This window comes from Dermochelys coriacea, chromosome 1 (genome assembly GCF_009764565.3).
Source record: "Dermochelys coriacea isolate rDerCor1 chromosome 1, rDerCor1.pri.v4, whole genome shotgun sequence".
NCBI classification, from domain to species: Eukaryota; Metazoa; Chordata; order Testudines; family Dermochelyidae; genus Dermochelys; species Dermochelys coriacea.
Window position 1 is genome coordinate 333817821 of NC_050068.2, and position 25009 is coordinate 333842829.

The 25009-nt window shown below is 43.0% G+C and overlaps 1 long non-coding RNA gene across 1 annotated transcript; it reads left to right on the forward strand.

The window, feature by feature from the left end:
* Nucleotides 1-6699: 6699 nt before the first annotated feature.
* On the forward strand, nucleotides 6700-12447 carry LOC122457836. Its single transcript, XR_006277511.1, has 3 exons — nucleotides 6700-7384; nucleotides 7989-7991; nucleotides 12434-12447. It is a non-coding gene; the product is annotated as an uncharacterized LOC122457836 (long non-coding RNA).
* Nucleotides 12448-25009: the final 12562 nt, after the last annotated feature.

A 25009-nucleotide genomic window follows, 5' to 3' on the forward strand; every position in this document is an offset into this window, starting at 1 on the left:
AAGAACACTTTAAAAATTTCATATGTTAGCATAAAATTGGTTTCATATTGAAACACCCACAATTCCCACTCAAATAAAATGAGACATACCAGTGCCCGGCACCTCTGGAAATCTGGTTATTTATTCTGGTGCATAAATGTTGGGGACACCGGGCATGGCCACTAGGTAACTCAAGGGGATGGAAGACCACAAGTGTCGATGAAGCCCCCTCGCTCTAGGCCCAGATGGCCCCCCCTTCCCTTTTCTGCCTGGAGACACTCACAGCGGTCACGCTGAGAAGTTTGCAACAGTGTATTGCAGGCGCAGACTGGCTGGAGCAAGATTAGGTCAAGCAGGACAGGAATGTTAGATAATGCTGAACAAACAACTCCATATATGGGGGAATAGATGATAAGAGGAAAAAGGGGAACTGGCTGGTATACCGGATTGGCTATATGATACTCAGGGCAGCTTGCTATTGGATAAGTATGCTAAAGAATGAATGTATAAAATATGTGTAACTGCTTGCACTGGTGTGCAGGATTTGAGATTGTTGTCTCCCTGTACTGCTTGAAGCTTCAAATAAACTTTTCTACTTCTCCACCCTGATGTAATTATTGGGCGATGCACACCGGGCAATGAATCCAGCTGTTGCTTGCCTCGGGCTTTTGTGCCAGCAACAGTTTTTGGTGTCCCTGGGTGGGCGAGAGGCTACAACACAAGCCTTGCCCGGATCCCTTGTGGGGACCGGCGGGTGAGGACTCCGACTGACGCCCAGTGCACACCGGTGTGATTCCCGGGGGCCTCGGAGGGGCATAGCCCAACCAGCCCCATAGGGCACAACGGTGCAACGCGCCTGATAAGTGGAGAAGTGCCGCGGGCGATGGTGGGGAACCGGTCCTTCAGATACGGTAGGAACCTTTTGAAATCCGGATTGTCTGCTCTGTTTTGAACCTGGGGATGCCCAGAGTTACCCTGTAGGCATGGGACAGGGACAGAGCTCGGGAGGGAGGGCACAGTGTACGCCCCTAGAGTGTAACCTAGCAAATTGGAAGATATTTGGATCGGATCCAATGACTAAGAATAAATTAAAACGATACTGTACAGTTGACTGGCCTCAATATCAACTAGAGGACCAGGAGCGGTGGCGACCAGGAGGGTCAATTAATTACAATACATGCCTCCAGTTACTTTTGTTCTATCAGCGAACGGGGAAATGGAATGAACATCTGTATGCGCACTTGTTTTTGGCTTTGTGTAATCGATCAGATGTCTTACAGCGATGTAATTTGACACCAACTGGTTTGGTTGTGGCTAATGTTAGTCCCCAGACCCCCCACCCCAACTGCGATGGCAGGTCTGGTGTCCCCTTCGGCCCCCATGCTCCCACCTGATAGGGCCCCTACAGTGGGCTTATATCCTTTACTTACTGAAACTAAAATCTCCCGTACTGGCACAGGTGAGCGTCCGGCCACGACTATGCAGGTCTATACCCGTGTGCTCTTTAACCCTATGAATTTGGCTGCTTTCAAAGTACAGGCAGGGGAGTTTTCCACCAACCCGAGTAGATTTATTTCAGTTTTTGAGGGCTGCCTTAGCAGCTATAAGCTGGATTGGGACAATTGCAACGTCCTCCTGCACACCTTATTGTCTGAGGTCAAACGACAACAGGTCGTGTCCAAGGCAAGGAAGGAGGCACAGAGACGGTACAACTAGGATTGTAATAATGTCCCTGACCTGGATAAGCAGGTCCCCCGAGTAGACCCCAGGTGGAACCCAAATGATCCTGTGGGTATGACCCTGCTTACCACCTATAAGCAGTTGCTTTTGCATGGACTCTGTCACTCGGCTGATAATAATAATTGGGCAAAACCGTATGAGGTAATGCAGGATCTAAAGAAAAGCCCAGGGGCCTTCCTACAGCGTATTCGGGACACTATTCGACAGAACACCACTGCAGACCCCGATGATCAGGAAACTGAGGCAATCATTAAGGGAATTTTCACGAGCAGAGCAGCCCCTGATATTAAGAAAAAGTTACAGAAAAAAGAGGATCTAATGGGTGTAACCATGGCACAAATCTTAGAGACTGCAAACCGTGCTTATAGTCTAAGGGAGGCAGAAAAGGAGAAAAAGCAAGTTAAAATGATGGTAGCGGCAGTACAGGCCGGCACTACGGGAAGTGGCCAGGGCGGCAGAGGCCGTGGACGTGGACGTCCGGGCCCGCAGGAGAGACGACTGGGTCGCAACCAGTGTGCCTTGTGTAGACAAGAGGGACACTGGAAGAATGAGTGCCCAGACAGGAATGGAAAGGGGGGACCCCCTACGATGGCAATGAAGAAACAGAAATAGGGGTGTCAGGGGGAACGAACCGCCCTGCCCCCAGAACCCCGAGTAAAGATGCGGGTGGGAAGTTCGGAAATAGACTTTTTAGTGGACTCTGGAGCGGCACAAACTGCCGTGAATCGACCCCTTCAGTTGCCGGTAGCAGACTCCCTTACCGTGGGGGTGCCACAGGCAGAGGCACCAAGTGCCCAGTGTTTGCCCCAGCGGATGCGCGTTGGGAAATAGGACTATATCTCACAAGCTGGTCTATCTCCCCGGGTGCCCGACGCCTCTGCTGGGACAGGATCTGCTTTGTCGCCTAGGCGCCACCTTGAAGTTTACTCAAGACGAAATAACCCTTACCCTACCCCCCGAGAATGGATGGATCATGACCCTTACAGTTGAGCCCTCAGCTATGCAAGCTCTAGAATGGAGCCTGTGGGAAGACCGGGTGTACCCTCTAGTGTGGACAGCGGGGGTTCCAGGAAAAGCTACCCATCAAGTCACTGTTAAGGTTCAGCTCCTGCCAGGAAAACGCCCGGTGCGAGTTAAACAGTATCCAATTGTGAGGGAAGCCAGAGAAGGTTTACAGGACACTGTAGATCAGTTCGGAACATATGGAATCCTCCGGGAATGCCAGTCAGCCTGGAACACTCCCATCCTGCCCGTACAAAAACCTGATGGCACGTATCGCTTGGTACAGGATCTGAGGGTGGTTAATTAACGGGTTAAAACTCTGCACCCCCTGGTTCCAAATCCGTATACCTTACTGACTTCTGTAGAAGGCCAGTATACCCATTTTTCAGTCCTTGATTTGAAAGATGCGTTCTTCGCTATTCCCGTAGATACCTCATCCCAAGAAATCTTTTCTTTCGAGTGGAAGGACACAAAAAGGGTTAAAAAGCAACTATGCTGGACAGTATTGGCCCAGGGATTTAAAAATTCCCCCACCCTTTTTGGCCAGGCTTTGGCCAGGAATCTGGAAGAGTGGAACAACGAGGAGGGGGCTCTTCTTCTTCAATATGTAAATGATTTGTTAATTGCTACAGTGGGCCTAACCCCATGCCTCAAAGCCACTGTGGGTCTCCTGAATTTTATTGGCCTCCTGAATTTTATTGGCCTCCGAGAATATCGGGTATCGAGAAGCAAGGCTCAAATTGCCCTCCCGATGGTACAATTCCTGGGGTTCCACATAAGGTAGGGGGAGCGTCAGCTTTCAATGAAAGAAAGGAGGCTGTCTGCCAGGTTTCCGTTCCCATTAATCGTAAATGCTTCAGATCCTTCCTGGGCATGGCGGGGTTCTGTCGGATATGGATCCCGAAATTTGGACTGTGGGCTAGACCCCTGTATGATTGTGTAAAAGGAGCAGATCATGACCCCTTCTATTGGACCCCAGAGGCTGACAGGGCATTTAAAATCTTGAAAAGGAAGTTGATGGAAGCTCCAGCTCTGGGCCTCCCGGATCTCACTAAGCCGTTTCAGCTGTATGTACATAAACGAAAGGGGGTGGCCCTAAAAGTGCTCACACAGTTGTTGGGAGCATGGAAACATCCCGTGGCCTATTTCTCTAAGCAGCTGGACCAAGTGGCAAAGGAATGGCCAGCGTGCCTGCGGGCAGTTACAGCCACAGCTCTGACGCTGGCTGAAGCTGAAAAACTAACTTTGGGAGGAACAATACAAATATATTTTTCCCTCATATGGTCCGAGCCTTATTGGATGCAAAGGGAGGCCTTTGGCTCACCCCCCCAGGCTCAAATGGCTAAGTACCAGGCTAAACTTCTAAAAAACTCTAAAGTCACCTTATAGTCTTGCCCCTCCCTTAACCCTACCACCCTCTGACCAAAGACTCAGAAACAAAAACATAATTGTTTAAAGATCATAGATGCCCAATACTCTAGCCGTCCGGATTTAAAAGATATACCCCTCCTAAATGCAAATCATGAGTGGTATACTGATGGTAGCAGCACTGTGATAAATGGACAGCTATGCTGTCGTAACCCTCCATGACACTGTGAAAGCCAAGGGTTTGCCCACTGGAACCTCTGCCCAGCTGGCTAAACTAGTCGCCCTGACCTGTGCACTTGAACTGTCAAAAGAAAAGCGCGTCAATGTTTTTACCAATTCAAAATATGCCTTTGAAGTGCCACATGCTCATGCTGGCTTATGGAAGCAAAGGGAAATGCTGACAGCTCAAGGATCCCCAGTCAAGTACGGGCCCCAAATCCTCCGGCTCCTAAAAGCCGTACAACTCCCCTTGGAAGTGGCAGTGGTACACTGTAAAGCCCATCAAAGGAAAAATCAAAATGTGGCCAGACGTAACGCCCCGGCAAATAAAGAGGCTAAGCATGCTGCCACCCTAATATCCCCTCAGACTAAAAATGCCCATATGCATGCCCTTATCCCATCCATGGAAAAGCTTCCGACCCCCCAGTACTCTGGAAAGGAGAGACAGCTAACCGACAAACTCGGTCTCCAGGAAAAGGAGGAATGGCTCCATTCCCCGGAAGGGAAGGTCCTTCTACTGACGGACCTGATCCAGCCAGTGTTACAAAAATTACATCAAACCACTCATGCTGGCAGGAAAGCACTTATCCAACTGATGGAAAAATACTTTATAACTTCTGGACTCTGACCCCTGGCTACTCAGGTACAGGCGGACTGCTTAGTCCGCCAAAAAAATAACCCCCGACCAGGACATCCAGGGCCACCCGCTGCTCTGAAACCCACTCCAGGCCCCGGACAGGTGTGGCAAATAAATTTTACTGAGTTTCCTCGGACCTAAGGGTACAAATATCTCCTTGTCTTAGTGAATCGATTCAGCGAATGGCCAGAAGCCTTCCCATGCTGCAATTGCACTGCCAGGATGGTGGCCCTTAAGTTTGTTAAGCAGGTCATTCCTCGCTTCGGACTTCCCCAGTGGATGGAATCTAACAACGGAACACACTTCACATCAAAAATCGTCCAAAGCATCTCGAATGCCTTGCAAATTCCCTGAAAACTCCATACGCCCTAGAAACCACAAGCCAGCGGCATAGTAAAGCGTACCAATCAAACCCTTAAACAACATCTTTTAAAAGTGTGCCAAGAAGCCTCTCTGCAATGGCCTAATGCCTTACCCCTCGTCCTGCTCTGCATCCACACTGTTCCAAAGGGTAGATTAGGGCTTAGTCCCTTTAAAATTATATTTGGAAAGGTATTGCCTATGAATGGCACACCGGTTCTGTCAGGGAAGTGGAAGCTGGGTAATGGTTTTTTGTCTCAGTATATGTGTTCCCTGTTTGCTGTTCTCTTGTCTCTTCACAGGTATATTAAAGGTTCCCAGCCTCTTCCCTTGGACTCTCCCATCCACTCCTTACAGCCCGGCAACTCTGTGCTTGCTCGCACCTGAAAAGACAAGCCTCTCCAAAAAAAGTGAAAAGAACCCTACATCGTCCTGCTGATCTCCCATATGGCAGCAAAGGTCGAGGGACACAAGAACTGGATCCATCACTCGCATCTGAAGGCAGTACCCACCCCTTCATCAGCAGAGCAATGGACCATCCACCCCGTTGACTCCTCATCTAGTAACAATCTCGGGATAAAGTTACTGTTTAAAAAACACAAACAGTGGGCACATTAGCGCCAAAGTGGGCCCACTCAAAAACTGAAAACTTTGGACCAAAAGAACCCCGGTAATAATTAATCGTGTAACCCTGTTATTTTCTATGCTGTTATTTCTAAACTGTGCATATCGGGGACATAATTCCTTTGTTTTACTTGCGCACCATGTTGCTACTTTAACAAACCAAACTAATTGCTGGGTGTGTGCTCTGACTCCACTTTCCCCCAGAACAGGAGTGCCCCTTGTCATGCTGCCGTTAACCCTAGCAGAATTAGCCGCCACCAAAGAGCAGGAAAGTAGAAATCGAACGAACTCACCGTTCTGGGATAAGATCTCTTTGGAGCAAGCTACCTACCAGGATCTGGAGTATTCAGTTGCAGTGCTCACGGAGGGAGTGTTTTGTTTTACCCAAAACCAATCTAATCACTATAGGCGTCCTGTGGGAAGGAGCTCCTGTGTTATTACACAGTGGGCCAATGGATATTGGCTAAAAACCGAGAGGGGAGGTCAACAGTGTGGATGTAATGGTTCCTCCCCTTTTGGGGAAACTCTTACAAATGATCCTTCCACAAAAGGAGGGTCAGAAAATATAAAAAGCCGTTCAGTTAATATTTCCACTATAGCAGGCCAATGGTGGGTTTGCAGAGGTCCTTATGGTAAGTGCAATTTGAATGGCACAATTAGGAATACCCCCCCCCCGTACCCACTCAGAAAAATGGAAAGCCCCCTTGGGGCATATAAATTGTTTGGAAAAGCGGCCTTAAATATTCCAAAAATCCCTCTAAGAAACAGTCCTTACTGGGCCCTACAGGGTCACTATTTTGTATGTGGCCGAAAGGCTTACAAGGTATTGCCAGCCAATTGAACAGGTAGCTGTTATATAGCTTATGAAGTTCCTCATCTTTCAATAACCACCACACTACCCAAAGAAAAGATTAGAAATACCCAAGATACCTCTGTTAAGTCACAAAAAAAAACCCTGCGGCGATTCAATGTGGCCTTGAAGGGCAATGCTAAAAATCCCCTCACAACTGAAAAGCTTACAGGGTGCTCCATACTGGAAATTGTGCCACTGATTACCAGGCCAGCCATAGCATGCATAGGCTGATATATTGTAAGGCTTCAAATGGTGCTTAAAAAAGTAGCCTTAAAATTAAAGAACTCGATTCGTGATCTAGGGTCTGCAGTAGTAACATTAAATAAAAAGGTACAGCAGCTCAGAACGTATTCCCTCCAAAACAGGCTGGCCTTGAACTACCTTTTGGCATCCCAAGGCGGTGTTTGTGCCCTTGTTGGGTCCCAATGTTGTGTATATGTAAATGACAGAAGTTATAAAATTTATAATAAGGTAGTACAGGCTAAGGCCCATGCCCGAGCTGGAGCACAGGCTGCCTACACTGACCCCAAGAGTAATTGGTTGCAAACCTTGTTTTCAGGCTGGGGGTTGTCATCTTGGCTTGGTGGTTTATTTAGTCTGTTGTTAAAAAGTTTTCTTCCTGTCTTAATTGTACTGATGGTGTTATGTTGTGCAATATCATGTGTCAAAGCCCTTGTAAAAAACATGGTAATGCATTCCCTTCAGGGCTACCACAAAATGCTTATGCAAAGTCCCCTTATAAAAAAATAAAAGCCCAAGTAAGAAAACTCAAAGACAAGGCTGTTGAGTATTCTCAAAGGAGGGAGTTGTTGGGGATACCAGGCATGGCCACTAGGTAACTCAAGGGGATGGAAAACCACGAGTGTCGTTGAAGCCCCCTCGCTCTAGGCCCAGATGGCCCCCCTTTCCCTTTTCTGCCTGGAGACACTCACAGCGGTCACACTGAGAAGTTTGCAACAGTGTATTGCAGGCACAGACTGGCTAGAGCAAGATTAGGTCAAGCAGGACAGGAATGTTAGATAATGCTGAACAAACAACTCCATAAATGGGGGAATAGATGATAAGAGGAAAAAGGGGAACTGGCTGGTATACCGGATTGGCTATATGATACTCAGGTAGCATACTCAGCTTGCTATAGGATAAGTATGCTAAAGAATGAATGTATAAAATATGTGTAACTGCTTGCACTGGTGTGCAGGATTTGAGATTGTTGTCTCCCTGTACCACTTGAAGCTTCAAATAAACTTTTCTACTTCTCCACCTCGTTGTAATTATTGGGCGACGCACACCGGGCAATGAATCCAGCTGTTGCTTGCCTTGGGCTTTTATGTCAGCAACATAAATATGCATTTAGGTATCTATCTTTAGACACCCATGTTTAAATTTTTTGGCTTGTGTATTTTATGAACACAGTGATCTAAAGTAGTAGGGGCCATTGATTGTTTGGATTAATTTTCTGAACAGATAAGACCCTTAAAATTTAAAATCAATACATAAAAATGAAAGAACTCAAAGTCCATCATCGTATCCTCAGATCAAGATGCTACTTCAAACACCTGGATTAGGTTATGAAATTGAACTGTGATCACTTTTGTGAAACAGTTTATAGCCTTCTAAAAAGAGAAAAATGTCCTTTGTTTGTTTCTGCTTTTCCATTTTTTTCAACAGCTAGTAACTAAAGTATAATCTCTTTTCCTGGTGCTCTTCCACCATCTGCTGGTAGCATGTAGCATTTGCTCATTAAAACTACAAATAAGGGCCTAATTTGCTAGCCTCATCAGATTCCCCAAGTGGTGAAAAGAAAAGGAGTACTTGTGGCACCTTAGAGACTAACAAATTTATTAGAGAATAAGCTTTCGTGAGCTACAGCTCACTTCATCAGATGCATTTGGTGGAATCCATCCGATGAAGTGAGCTGTAGCTCACGAAAGCTTATGCTCTAATAAATTTGTTAGTCTCTAAGGTGCCACAAGTACTCCTTTTCTTTTTGCGAATACAGACTAACACGGCTGCTACTCTGAAACCCAAGTTGTGAGTGATTAAAAATAGATGCACATCTAGGAAATGTCAAACACTGTACATATTCAATAATTGTGAAGGAGCCAGAATGTATATAACAAAGACACGTGTAGTTTTCAAAAGTGATCTATGTCTATAAGTACCTCAAAGAAGGTTATAATAACTTGAACACTTATTGCAACACCTGGGGAATGGGTGGTAATGGCTAATAGTCAGACCAGAAATCAGGCCTAATGGTCTAAGCAGAGGGTCAAAATCAAAGACATAGGTACCAAGCTGAAGATCAGCGCTGGAGATTGAGTCAGGTGCCAGGCCACTGGGGTAAAGCTGAGGAGCAGGGAGGGGCCTGGAAGTAGACAGGGGTCTGGGATGTAAGGACAGAAACCAGCAGCAGCAGGCAGGAATGCAGGGCTCAGGTAAGCAGACGGGATCCATAGCAGCAGACAACCAACGCTTCCTCTAGTTGCTCAGATAACTTCCTGTTTTTACTTCCTGGCTTATATAGCACTGCTTAGTCAATTGTGGGGGAGGTGTTTCTCCCAATTGGGATCTTTGAGGTGGGGGCGCCCCTTAGCAAGCTAGCCCTTCCCTAATTATTTGGGGGTGGCGGTGGTTATGGCCTGACCTGAGTGCTGCCTGGGGACTTGTATGTGTGGGTTTGAAACCTGTACTCCCTCACACTTAGCTTCAAAAGGCTTTAAAAACAATAGCTAGTTAGGACTGGTCTTGCAGACCCTTACGCCTGTGGGACTAATTACAGTTCAAAATTAATTCATAGCAGCGGGGAGCAGGTAAACATTATTGACCTTTAATGAACAGGAAACTGAGACAGCAATGTTAATCGGGTGATGTTTTTTAGTCAAAAAGCAGATGCCCATTCATAGACATGCAGTTGCAATTCTAATGTGTGTGCAAACTTCCATATGTACTTGTAAAAATTGGGGATTTATGTGCACCTGTGACTGTGTAGGTTTCCAGCTATGTGAATGCACAAATGCAGTGCAAGTGATAAGGAGGTGTGTAAAATTATGCTGTGGAAATTCATTGTGACCAATGCAAATCACTAGTACTGGCTTCTCCCCTCTTCCTCTTTCTTCCCCAGGCTTCCACAGGTTTCTTACCCTTCACCTTACTATATATGTAAACCCAGAAATATCAGACCCTGGAAATTATGAAGTGTGGTTGTGATGAAGTGGGGATTTTCCCTTGTTCTGTTGTATGTGGGTTTTCTTGTTGAGCCTATGTGAGTTTTACTGTTTTGCATTAATACTGTGTGTGCCTCAGCTTTCCTGTGTACTGCACCAATAACTTGGGGGTTGGAATAGGGATGTGTGACTTTGACTGAGACCTCTGGGGCAGGTGAAGCTGCTCAAGCTGCCTGCACATATGCTATGACCATTGCCCTTCATAACTTGAGACCCACAAGGGGGATACAGCCAGGTGACTCTTTGCCCAAGATGCGAGACAAAGAGAAGGAGGAGGAGAAACGAGGGTGTCTGAGGTCGGGTCACTGGAAGCAGGCAGTCTGCTTGGGGGGACTGGAAGAGGGGGAGTCCAGGCTGCCTGGCCCAGGACTCCCCAAGATGGACTTGGCTGAAAGTCACTGAATTCTGTGCTAAAAAGTTCTGTTCTATGCTGTGTTCCTGTCGACTAATAAACCTTCCATTTTACACTGGCTGATAGTCTGACTGCGGAGTTGGGGTGCAGGGCCCTCTGGCTTCCCCAGGAGCCCTGCCTGGATGGACTCGCTGCGGGAAGCGCATGGTGTGGAAGGGGATGCTGAATGCTCCAAGGTCAGACCCAGGAAGGTCGAAGCTGTGTAAGCTTCTTGCTCTGGAAACAGAATGCTCAGAGAGACGAGGCATGATCCCCCAGAGTCCTGGCTGGCTTCATACGGAGTAGTTCCAGAGCATCGCCCCGGTAATTCTGTGACAGTTGTCAACTCTAAGAATTTTATCAGAAGTCTTACTATATTTGGAACTTTTGTTTAAGCTCCAGCTCTTGGAGTCATGTGATTACACGAGAATCCCAGTGTTCATTAAAAATTTTAAAAGTTACGTTTTGCTCTCTCTTGGTTTCAGAGAAAAGCTTGGGGATTGGAGTGAAGCACAAGTTGTCTTAGTCATTTTGGTGGGAAGAGCAGAAAGTGTTTTCATTGCTCCCCCCCCACGCCCCTGAGTAATAAAGAAAAATACAAAGCCAAAAAAATCAAACTAATTACAGCTGACCTGTCACTGGAGCAAAAATGGTCAGACAGAGTATGGAGGAATGAAAAAAAGGCAGGCCAATCAACACAGTAAAACTGGCCAGCCAATCAAAGAATGAAGAAGAAAGGAACAAAAATGAAGCCCTGGAAAGTTGGCACCCAAGGTGACTGCATCTTGAACTGGCCTGGCAGGGGATGAAGGGCTCATTTCTGGAGGAGAGGAGAGAAAAGAGAAGGCAAATAACCCCACATCTGAATTCATTAATTTTGAAAATCTAATGATCGGGGGGGGGGGGGAGAGTGCAGAGAAAGGGGTGGGTTGACACATGATTTTTGAAGGCTTGGGTTTGGCAATACTGCAAGCAAGTCAGTTGGCAAGGGCCTTTAAATTTATCTTCAGGACTGGTAAAATAGATTATGAAATCCTTTGCCCAACACATCTAGGGTGGAATTGGATGAGAGGAACTGGCAATATTCTTGGTCGAGCTGTATGCACGTATCTGGATGGTCCCAGCCATGAGCAGACTATTCTGAGCATTGAGGGTTGGCTGTAATCAAAGCTGTGAGTCAAGCTCCTGGCTTACTCTTCTCTCCACTATCTAGCCCCACTGGCAGCCTGGCTCTCAAGTATATGAATTTGGCAGTCAAGTTCAGTTTAATTTTCCAGCTGCTGCTGGGAGCTGCTTCTCAAAACTGCCAACTGTCAAGAAGTAGACATGTATATTAAAAATGTACATATTTGATTATATCATTCTCCTTTGACCCCGCATATTTTATTTGTCTTACACTGTAAACTCTTCACAGAAAGAATCTTGTCTTCATACGGGATTTTATAGCACCTACCAAAAAGGGACCACAGCCTTCACTATGACGCCTTGAATACTGCCTGTGTATAAGTGTATATTATAGGCGGTGAAGGCAGCAACACCTGTTGTTAAAGTTACCCAACACCTTCCAGTATAAGACATTGTTTTCAGTTGTTTATAATGTTGTCAAACTACAGAAAATACTGTGTAATCATGTAATTAAACACTGTATCGAAATGCACAAGGGGGCCAAATGAAGGTTGCACAGGCAAGCATTTCCCAGGTTTTGAGTGCTTGGGAACAACTAGGTGACCTACTTGTATTAAGTCCATTGCATCTCTAATTTCTGGGATTCTGTAATATATCCTAGTCATACTAATAAATACAGCTGTGTGTGAATTCAAATGTGAGCGCGGGTAATGTGTGAACTCTATATTAAAACACAACTCCTGGAAGAGGTGGTTATTTATGGCTAGAGATAGGATTGGTATTGCATCTAAATGCAAATGTGGTATTGTTAACTTGAGATGTGTGAGTCTGCTGATAAAGCAGGGTAGTTAACCTGTCCTGTATTTACTGTCCTCCTACTTCATGGTATTGGTTGTTACATGATGTAATAGGAAAATTCTCTTTTTTTCAAAATGCTAAAGGCCTCTTCCAAAATTAGGCCTTCATGAATATTTTAGTATATTAATACTGCCTCTGTACAGAAGATTCTAGGATGTTACTGAAAAAAGAAAAGGAGTACTTGTGGCACCTTAGAGACTAACAAATTTATTAGAGCATAAGCTTTCGTGAGCTACAGCTCACTTCATCAAATGCATCCGATGAAGTGAACTGTAGCTCACGAAAGCTTATGCTCTAATAAATGTGTTAGTCTCTAAGGTGCCACAAGTACTCCTTTTCTTTTTGCGAATACAGACTAACACGGCTGCTACTCTGAAACCTGTAGGATGTTACTGGTATATTTATAAGTGAGTAGATGATTTCGATCAGTCCCCAAATTGGGGCATCCAATACAAAGGCATATTCAGCAGCATAGCTGTTGCAGAGTTTCTTGTCACTGTAGTGGGTGGCCTTAAGTATTAGGGGTAGATGGTCACCTCTTACACTTGCTGCCAGTTCCCTCCACTTCCAGCTCGAGCATTTAAATCTTCTTCCATAGCAGGCATCATGGTTTGTGAGCTTTTTGAGGAAGACAGCATCTCTTTGTTCTGTATTTGTACAATACTTAGCATCGGGGACCGGGCCATGACTGAGGCTCCTGGATGCTACCTGGATATGAATAATAAATACCACCAATGATAAAGATTTTTAATAATAGAAGCTTTAATTTAGGTTTCAAAATCTATATATTTAGGCACCTGTGGTATTGGGAGGCAGATAAGGTGATCAGTTGTTCTAAGTTTTGGGGCTTTGTCTTATATAGGCTCCTATTTCCCCCCCCCCCCCCCATCCCAGTTTTTCACACTTGGTATCTGGTCACCCAGGATGGGAAGGTTTGGGCAGGAAGAGAGAAATGGGTGTGCACACAGAGCCCCTGGCGCTGGGGGGAGAAAATACAGGACCTTGGTATGGATGGAGAGGGAAATGGGAGGCCTACACAGAGTCCCAGGAAAGAGGAAGGGGGTGCAGGGAGTTGCAAGGAGTCCCTAAAATAGAGGGGGATGGGAGGGGGCTTGTGGAGTGGCATGAAGGAATTCAAGGATCCCTGGTGTGAGCAATGAGCTCTGCCTACAGAAGCTCTGAAGTGTGTGAGCCTTCCCACCAGCTAGCCATCTCATAGGTTTCCAAAAGTTCTCAGCACCCAAGAGCTGCACTGAGGTCGGTGCTGACAGAAAGCGTGATTGACATTCAAGCCATGTTTCAGTCAGCAACTGATGTCCCAAGAGAAGTAAAATTCATGAAGTACCTCTAGAGACTAAAATATTAGGCTCAAAAAGATGTAGAAGAAGTGTGAGCGAGGGAAGTGGCTCTCCCCCTTCCTGCTGGCTTTCAGCAGACATTTCTCCTGCACTTGGTTTCTCAAGTCTTTTGTTTCTGAGCTGCAGTCCCTTCAGCATCCAGTAGATGGGGCGGGTGTATTCCAATCATTTCATATTTACTCAGGAGGGGAGGTGAAATTGCAGCTTTGGTGAAAAATAAATCTTTGAGCTATATTACCCACATTCAGTGAAAGAATTTTTAACCAGTTCTCTCTTTGAATATGCTACAGCCCAAGTGGTTGTGTGTAGGTAAAATGATCTTTTATAGTGTCTTAGAAAGAACAGGAGTACTTGCGGCACCTTAGAGACTAACAAATTTATTAGAGCATAAACTTTAATACAGTCCATGTTTGCTTAAAAATATAGGGCCGGATCCTCAGCTGTGCTGTGATTACACTTGGTGCAGATGAGTGGGGAAGGGTGAGAAAGGGGGCTCTAAACGAGCTTTTTGCTCCCCTAATCCTGGGCCACAGGAGAGGACACATTTAGATGTACGCTAGTCTGAACCTCCCTCTCCCCTGGCCAGACATCCCCTATAACTATATTTAGAGAGGTGGGACTACACAGTATTCGCCTCTGGCAGGAGTGTCCTTGACTAGCCCCAGTATGGCTGAATGAGCCAGGAGTGAGAATTTCAAAAGTGCATTTAGCATGCCCTGCAGAAGGCAAAAGAGACAGAGAACATTAATAGGAAATTAATGTCCTTGTAACCGTAATTTTTCTTCTGAATTTTCCAAGCTCTCTTGCTTGCAAACATTGAATTCAGAAGGTTGCCAGTGGCAGCTCAGCAAGCTTCTTGGTTACTTTTAGTTTATTATTTTTGCCTGAGGCAGGGAGGGAGCTCTTGTGCATTTCTCACATGCTCTCAGGGACTGGGGCCCTGGCATGTGAATCTGTAGGGAACAGCTTGCTGCAGCACTATAGAACATCTTGAGACTATTGATTTGAATATTAAACACCAATACAGGACAAAAAAGAGAGAGAGTAAGACATGACTTCATTTAGTGAATGCATTTTATTTATGCTAAATTATTGTCTCAAAATGCCTGATCTCAAGATTTGTCTGTTAATGATCAGTAGAAAAGTAATAATTAAGACTCCATTTTTTTCTGAAAACTGATAATTATTGATAAACCAATTTATAGCATAAAAATGAATAGATTGAAATATATCTTGAGAGCTCTTGGGACAAGGATTTTTTTTTCTGTACGAGTTATGTCTATACAGTAGTTCATGTAACGTGCTGGTAATAACATGAGAGGCCTCCATTCTTATTAAACTATATTGGCTCTTTCATAGATCGATAGGTTCACAACACTAAACTAAACTGGTTCTTTATTAAAGTAACTATTTACAGAGATGCTGCCACTGAAGCTTAGCCTTGTAGCCGTGTGTCTACAGACTAACTGCTTAGTTCCTTCTCCAAACTCTTCCTTTCGGCAACCCATGCTCCTTATGTAGGGTTGCCAACTCTGACTGAAGCGATTCCATGAGATTTTTTTCCACAATATGATGTAATATCATTTTCTTAAAATATCCTATTAAAATCTCCTGGATTGCTTTCAATGGCCACCAGGAGCTCGATGCAAATTTCTGGAGACTCCAGGCCAATTCTGGAGGGTTGGCAACCCTATCCTCCTGCCAAGTCCCTATTTTCAGAGAAAGTTCTCCAGTCTCTCTTTGTATTTCTGATCTCTATCCTGAATAAGCAAAAACTACTCCACTCTGAGATGGATGCTGCGGACCCTGAGCGTGCTTAGTAAGAACCTAGGACAATTAAACATTTTTTTTAAAACGGTGCCCTGGCAGAAAGCCCAGAATTTCCAAGATGGTGCCTTGGCAAAAAGTGTGTGTAGGGCTTGGTAGAGTCCTAATTTGAAGTAAACAATAACAGTGAGCATGTGCAAGAAAGAGAGAGATGACAGAGAGATCAGCTAAGCCAGAACCCACTCACACTGGTTACAACTTGTTTTAAAGGTCAGACCTGCCAATCAGAAGTCTGAAGTAATGGTCAAGACTGTGAGTGAGGTAACTAGCCAAGAATAGGAAGCTATATAATGACAGGGATACCATGTAGCATGAAAGGCCAGCATTTTGGAGAGTCTGAAGGCTGCATCTGAGAAGGCAAGACCCTTACAGGAGAAGCCAACGTGCCGGAAAGAAAAGCCAAAGACAACTGCAGAGGGATAGGGGAAAAAAAAGCTGGAGCGAAACAGAATTGACTGACCAGGAGCTGAACAGCAGCAGCAGTGATTTGATTTTTAAAGAAAAAACAGCAAAGGATTTGTAGAATAAGCTTAATATTCTTTAACTATAGTTTTAGTATTAATTTAGGATATTTTTATAGTACTTAAGATGTGTATGCTTGAGATGTGTGTGTGTGTTTTAATTGTATTTTATCTATGTGAACTTTAAAGCAATTTAAGCTGTCAGCAATTTGTTGCAAACTGGCCACTTGCAACAAATAACTTCGCTTAGTATCATTTGAACTATATGCTATTGCAGTTTAAGTGCTCTTTAACTTGCAAAAAGGGATTTGTGTCTCAGGGATTTTTTGTGCTTTATTTAGGATTTTTAGAATACACTGTATTAGGAACTATTAGTTATTTTAATAAAAGGATACTTTGTTTTGGAACGATTACTGCCTCTGTCAGTTACTTTATCAGATGGCTATATCCGTGTCCTATGAGCGTTTCCTTAGCAACCCTGAGAACTTTTACCTGGGAACATCTCAGGAAGGTTGTTATTGTGACCAACCACAATGGGGTCATGATTGCAGAGTGGGGCCGCTAAACACCACCTCTGTCTAAATAATAATAGTAGCTGTTCTACAAGAACAACGGCTGTCATTATGAAGTCTCTTAGTGGTCTCTGAGATATCTGGTCTAAGTAGATGTAATACCATAATGGCTCAGCTATCACTCTGTAGTAATTATGAGTAAATTACAACTTTTGGGTTGACTGTTTGTGATGGCCTGTTTAAAGCAGGAGTTGCATGTGACTTCAGCTAGGTTACACTGCCATTCTTGCTGTTTTCACTAGAACTGATTGGGAAAATATTGGTCAGTATTTCCCCAGAAAATTTTCAAAAAAAAAAAATAAAGGAAAAGTTTTTATATGTTTTAGGAAACTTTTCACAGAACTCTTCAATTTTTTTTTAACCTGACAATGAAAAGGTTTTGTGTTTAGTTTTCAGGAACTGAATTTTTCATTTGAAAAATTGCCCCCAAATGTTTCCCTTGAAAAAAAAAATGAAAAAAGAAATTGAGGGCAATTTTTCATAATTGTAAAACTTAAAATTTTTGAAAAAAATATTTTCATTGAACAATTATCTTTAGAGAGAAAAGCCATTTTTAACTCAATTTTTTTCAACAGAAAAATTTCAAGCAGCTCTAGCATTCATATTATATTTACATAAAATGTTCTACTATTTTATTATTCTTTTATTTAAAAACTAAATTCCTAGAGAGTGGAAATTAATGCTGTTGAGAATAATCCTATTTATGGTGGGAACAGATACCATAACTTTGTGAAATTTAATCTTTTGGGGGTGAGCAGCTGGGTTCCAAGAATCTTAATCAAGTATATCATGATTCCAGTTTATGGAAGATGTTCATTTTAAGTGACAAACATAAACAATGCTCTGGGTTTTTTCAGGTAATTGCAGTATTATTTCAGCCTTAACTGTGCTTTCTAAATAAACGATAGGTAACAGTGGTGTTTGTGAAAAATGGCATTTCCATATAATGCACATTAATGCTTTCTTTTACTATGTTAACTTTGCAAAAGCGTCAAATTTATTTTTCTGGTATCTCCCATCATAGTTGTAACCATATAATTTATTCTTATTGTCTTCATCTGCAACAGTTCTCTTCCAGATGCTCTAGATTTATACAGGCTCTGTATTTGTTTTTCCTCAGGGAGATTACACACTTTCTTTTTCATTCCTTGTTGTCATCTCTGTAGACCATTGCCTAGTCAGCTGCTCTTTAAATTCTTTTAAAGTTTGAATGAAGGAGGGCTTCCAAGTTTTATTGAACATGTACGTGGATCCAACATGATCATTAAAATATAATATTAAAAATTCAGAACCCCAGGGCTTCTTTGTAATAATTCGTGACCTCTCTACAAATAAAATTTCCCTTTTAAAGGTTATTAATGTTGACTTTCTGCTTAGCACAGAGTGAAGTTGGCAATTTCTGCATTTTCACCAAGTTGATGACAACTGAAAAACTCAACTTCTCATTTTTTGTTAACTCAATTTCAATATCAACAAAAACATAACTTAGAGAAGGATTTTCTAAAGCTTGTGCTTATGAGTCACTTAGGCACTTTTGCAAATCCCATCCTTGGAATGAAAGTGATTTTTGTCCCCAGTAAGGCTATCTGAATACTAGTACGGGATGTCTATGCAAATATTATAAAATAAGGACCACGTGGGAGTGAGTATGCTAATGATGTGTTAAAACCTCTGAGCATGTATCCTGGGAACTAGAAGTTCTAGAAGCCTGAGCAGACTTGATTTGAACTTAATGTTTGTGCCTTTAATAAAGTCTTTTATCTTCTCTCTTCACAAACCTGATTCCTAATGGAATATTTATTAAGCATTATTGACCAAATTCCTGTGCTGGAATAACTCTGTTAAAGTTGGTGGTGTTATGGAAGGAGTACATTTCTGGTCCTTTATGCCTCAAATGAATAACGGAAGATGCAGAACCATCCTACTAAGATGATTTTGTACGGTTTACTACAATGTTATCAAATGGCATAGCAAATTTACTACATGGGGAGGTGTAAATAATTGATATAACTAATGTATCTAGTTCTTTGTGGATGGCCCTGGGGGCCAGGAGCCTTTGTCCTAACCTGAGATCCTGCTCCAGGACCCTGCAGGAGTGTGGGATTCTAGTGTGAACAGTGGCACTAGAGTTCTCAAAGCAGGTGGATATGAAAGGTAACTAGGCTGATGTAGATATGGGGCCTGTATGTCACACTCCAGAAAAGTGTTAATAGGAACTATTCAGATCTGAATCTTATGTGAACATCTGGAGACCATCACCTAGATTCTCAGTTTCACCCAGTTCCTGTTGGGTGCAGTTGAGGTGGGGGCCATAAAGTAGCCAGTTGCATTTCCCTGATATTAAGTCCAATTCTAAGCTGGTCTGATCCTGGCATGGAACAGAGCAGCCTCAAAGCCGCTCTAATCATGCCCGTTGGCTATGACCTACAACAAGCATCTCACCAGCTGAAGACTGCAGGAAGGCATTAATGCTCCAGGCATGCCACCTGTGGCAGACTACCCTAGCTCTGTGCCAGCTGGTGAGTCCCACACACCAGGAGAATCCTTACCTAGGGAGATCTGATGGCTTTCCAGCCCCTTTCAAGAGTGGCACAAAGGGACTAGAAATAGCCTCATTGACATGCTTAACATGAGCAATAGCTTCAACTCCCACCCTTGCCCTGAAAATTTAAAGAAGCAGAATGAAACAGTCTGTCCTCAGTTGCGCTATTGAAACACCATCCAAGAGGTAACTGAGGACACAATTTGTCCCTACTTCTGTTATGCTGTCCAGTAGCTCTGCTGCCCACTTGTTTGTGTTATTGCTGTTGGGGTACATTGATCACACTTCAGTGTGGTCAGTAAGGTGATCCATGACGTAATATAAAACACTACACGGCACATACATATGCATTTATCATAAATGTATGTGATATAGAACTCTGCTTTTTCTATTTTTTACTAGCATGAGTACAGCCAGGATAAACTGGGTAGTATTCATAGATTCATAGATACTAAGGTCAGAAGGGATCATTCTGATCATCTAGTCCGACCTCCTGCACAGTGCAGGCCACAGAATCTCACCCACCCACTCCTATGAAAAACCTCACCTATGTCTGAGCTATTGAAGTCCTCAAATCGTGCTTTAAAGACTTCAAGGAGCAGAGAAGCCTACCTCAAGTCAACAATGCCCCATGCTACAGAGGAAGGCGAAAAACCTCCAGGGCCTCTCCAATCTGCCCTGGAGGAAAATTCCTTCCCAACCCCAAATATGGCGATCAGCTAAACCCTGAGCATATGGGCAAGATTCACCAGCCAGATACTACAGAAAATTCTTTCCTGGGTAACTCAGATCCCATCCATCTAATATCCCATCTCAGGGGATTAGTCCTATTTACCCTGAATATTTAAAGATCAATTACTTACCAAAATCCCATTATCCCATCATACCATCTCCTCCATAAACTTATCAAGTAGAATCTTAAAACCAGATAGATCTTTTGCCCCCGCTGCTTCCCTTGGAAGGCTATTCCAAAACTTCACTCCTCTGATGGTTAAAAACCTTTGTCTGATTTCAAGTCTAAACTTCCAGTTTATACCCATTTGTTCTTGTGTCCACATTGGTGCTGAGCTTAAATAATTCCTCGCCGTCTCCTGTATTTATCCCTCTGATATATTTATAGAAAGCAATCATATCTCCCCTCAACCTTCTTTTAGTTAGGCTAAACAAGCCAAGCTCCTTAAGTCTCCTTTCATAAGACAAGTTTTCCGTTCCTCGGATCATCCTAGTAGCTCTTCTCTGTACCTGCTCCAGTTTGAATTCATCCTTTTTAAACATGGGAGACCAGAACTGCACACAATATTCTAGGTGAGGTCTCACCAGTACCTTGTATAATGGTACTAAAACCTCCTTATCACTACTGGAACTGCCTCTCCTGATGCATCCCAAAACCGCATTAGCTTTTTTCACAGCCATATCACATTGGCAGCTCATAGTCATCCTATGATCAACCAATACTCCAAGGTCCTTCTCCTCTTCCGTTACTTCTAATTGATGCATCCCCAACTTATAACTAAAATTCTTGTTATTAATCCCTAAATGCATAACATTACACTTCTCACTATTAAATTTCATCCTAGTACTATTACTCCAGTTTACAAGGTCATCCAGATCCTCCTGTATAATATCCCGATTCTTCTCTGAATTGGCAATACCTCCCAGCTTTGTATCATCTGCAAACTTTATAAGCACACTCCCACTTTTTGTGCCAAGGTCAGTAATAAAAAGATTAAATAAGATTGGTCCCAAAACCGATCCCTGAGGAACTCCACTGGTAACCTCCCTCCAAGCTGACAGTTCGCCTTTCAGTAGGACCCGTTGCAGTCTCCCCTTTAACCAATTCCTTATCCACCTTTTGATGTTCATATTGATCCCCACCTTCTCCAATTTAACTAATAATTCCCCATGTGGCACTGTATCAAATGCCTTACTGAAATCTAGGTAAATTAGATCCACTGCATTTCCTTTATCTAAAAAATCTGTTACTTTTTCAAAAAAGGAGATTAGGTTGGTTTGGCACGATCTACCTTTTGTAAAACCATGTTGTATTTTGTCCCATTTACCATTGACTTTAATGTCCTTAACTAATTTCTCCTTCAAAATTTTTTACAGGACCTTGCATACTACAGATGTCAAACTAACTGGCCTGTAGTTACCCGGATCACTTTTTTTCCTTTCTTAAAAATAGCAACTATATTAGCAATTCTCCAATCATTCGGTACTACTCCTGAGTTTACAGATTCATTAAAAATTCTTGCTAATGGGCTTGCGATTTCAGGTGCCAATTCCTTTAATATTCTTGGATGAAGGTTATCTGGGCCCCCTGATTTAGTCCCATTAAGCTGTTTGAGTTTTGCTTCTACCTCAGATATGGTAATATCTACCTCCATATCCTCATTCCCATTTGTCATGCTACCATTATCCCCAAGATCCTCTTTAGCCTTATTAAAGACTGAGGCAAAGTATTTGTTTAGATATTGGGCCATGCCTAGATTATCTTTAACCTCCACTCCATCCTCAGTGTTTAGCGGCCCCACTTCTTCTTTCTTAGTTTTCTTCTTATTTATATGGCTATAGAACCTTTTACTATTGGTTTTAATTCCCTTTGCAAGGTCCAACTCTACTCGACTTTTAGCCTGTCTCACTTTATCTCTACATGTTCTGACCTCAATTAGGTAGCTTTTCTTGCTGATCCCTCCCATCTTCCACTCTCTGTATGCTTTCTGCTTCTTCTTAATCACCTCTCTAAGATGCTTGCTCATCCAGCTTGGTCTACAACTCCTTCCTATGAATTTTTTCCCCTTTCTTGGTATACAGGCTTCCGATAGCTTCTTCAGCTTTGATTTAAAGTAATCCCAGGCCTCCTCTACCTTTAGATCTATAAGTTCTTCAGTCCAATCCACTTCCCTAACTAATTTCCTTAATTTTTGAAAGTCAGCCCTTTTGAAATCAAAAACTCTAATTGCAGATTTATTTTTGTTAAGCCTTCCATTTAGTTTGAACTGAATTAGCTCATGATCACTTGAGCCAAGATTGTCCCCTACAACCATTTCTTCTATGAGGTCCTCGCTACTCACCAAAATTAAATCTAAAATGGCATCCCCTCTAGTCGGTTCAGCAACTACTTGATGAAGGAATCCATCAGCTATCGCATCTAGGAAAATCTGAGCCCTATTATTATTACTAGCACTGGTCCTCCAGTCTATATCTGGGAAGTTAAAGTCTCCCATGATCACGCAGTTTCCATTAGTATTTACTTTATTAAAAACATTAAAAAGTGCTCTATCCATATCCAGATTAGATCCCGGAGGTCTATAGCACACCCCAAGTACTATCATAGGAGAGGCTTTACTAGTTATTTTCCCCAATGTAATTTTTGCCCAGACGGACTCTGTCTTATCCATTGCATCACTTCTTATTTCTTTACATTCTACCTCATCATTGATATACAATGCTACTCCACCACCTTTACCTTTGTTTCTGTCTTTCCTAAAAAATATGTTGCTATACTCTCCAGTACGTGGATAGTCCCCTCCCCTCCAGTTTTTAAGTAATGTGGGCTTGGCTGGGCATTTGATTCCCCCTCTTGTTTCTCCTCCATTTGAAAATATACCAGACTTTATAAATTGTGTAAAAAAAAAAGTGCATCAGGTTATATTTGTGCTATATTAAGACTTATGTAAGAACCATTGCAAAGAAAAATTATTATAAACATATTTTTAAATATGCAACTTATTTTTACAGTAATTAAGCAAGTTTTATTTGGTAATACTATGTATAGTTCTTTTTAGTGCCAGATTTGTCTCTAGGATGCTATATTTATATTTATAGGCATACATCATGTAACAGCCAATAAAATAACGATCAGAATATTTTATAATTGAAAAGATGTCTAAAAGTCACTTGGGGATTTGTAATTACTGATTAGATTGAATTTTGATGCTAACGTTGTCTTTTCTCTGCTGAAAATGAGGTCAAGAGCCACTGGGGAAAAATGATGCTGCTTAATGTTGCTGAAATGTGCAAATTCATGACTGCAGGAGCATTTTTAAAAATTCCACACCAACAAGAAGTACTGGCACATTGTTTTCACACTTAGCGCTAGCATCCTGGAGATGATATTTAATGATTCTAATTGAAAGTATCAATTAACCTTTTTCACCCCTTGACATTTTTTTTTTAATTCCCAAGTTCTGATTACATTTTTTCCAGCAAGATGGAAAGATCCTCCTGAGTGCCTCTTTCTCCTCCACATTCAGGATACATGAGAGCAGGTTTGCCCTTTAAAATTGTTCAAGGTAACTTAATACCAAAAACTCTCTTTTCAGATGCATTTTATTTTCTCCAGTGCCAAACTTCAGAACATCATCAGAGTTCGCCCTCATTAAGACTTCTGATAGGATTTTTTTTACATTTCTCTCAGCTCTGTTGTCAAGTCACCTATTGGCGGCTGCTTTCCGAGTCAACGGAAGAGACTGTAGTGATTAAACCTTATCAGGGAGAGCTTTATTTTAATTTGCTTTAAGAGTTTCTGGATTTATTTTAATAAACAGTACCTCCCTGGAGCATTTCTGTGTAGACAGACCCTTACCATATGAGATTATCCAAAACCTACTGAAGTTAATGGGAGCCTTTCCACTGACTTAATAGACTTTGGATAAGGTCCAGTTCTGTTCCAGCAGAGGTAAGTGTTGAATGGACATATGTTATTGTTATGGTCAGAACCAGCAGACGGCAGTGTGGCACAGCTTTAAGAGCCTGTATTTTCCATTGGTGATCTTCCAGAAAATACTATCCTGGCCACTATGGATGTAGAAGCTCTCTACACCAACACTGCACACAAAGATGGACTACAAGCTGTCAGGAACAGTATCCCCGATAATGTCACGGCAAACCTGGTGGCTGAACTTTATGACTTTGTCCTCACCCACAACTATTTCACATTTGGGGACAATGTATACCTTCAAATCAGCGGCACTGCTATGGTTACCCGCATGGCCCCACAATATGCCAACACTTTTATGGCTGACTTACAACAACTCTTCCTCAGCTCTCATCCCCTAATGCCCCTACTCTACTCACGCTACATTGATGACATCTTCATCATCTGGACCCATGGAAAAGAAGCCCTTGAGGAATTCCACCATGATTTCAACAATTTCCACCTCACCATGAATCTCAGCCTGGACCAGTCCACACAAGAGATCCACTTCCTGGACACTACAGTGCTAATAAGCGATGGCCACATAAACACCACCCTATACCGAAACCTACTGACTGCTATACTTACTTACATGCCTCCAGCTTTCATACAGACCACATCACACAATCCATTGTCTACAGCCAAGCTCTAAGATACAACCGCATTTGCTCCAATCCCTCAGACAGAGACAAACACCTAGAAGATCTCTATCAAGCGTTCTTAAAACTACAGTACCCACCTGCTGAAGTGAAGAAACAGATTGACAGAGACAGAAGAATACCGAAAAGTCACCTACTCCAGGACAGGCCCAACAAAGAAAGTAACAGAATGCCTCTAGCCATCACCTTCAGCCCCCAACTAAAACCTCTCCAGCACATCATTAAGGATCTACAACTTATCCTGAAGGACAATCCCTGATTCTCACAGATCTTGGGAGACAGGCCAGTCATCACTTATAGACAGCCCCCCAACCTGAAGCAAATACTCACTAGCAACCACACCCCACACAACAAAAACACGAACCCAGGAACCTATCCTTGCAACGAAACCTGTTGCCAACTCTGTCCACATATCTATTCAAGGGACACCATCATTGGACCTAATTACATCAGCCACACCATAAGAGGCTCATTCACCTGCACATCTACCAATGTGATATATGCCATCATA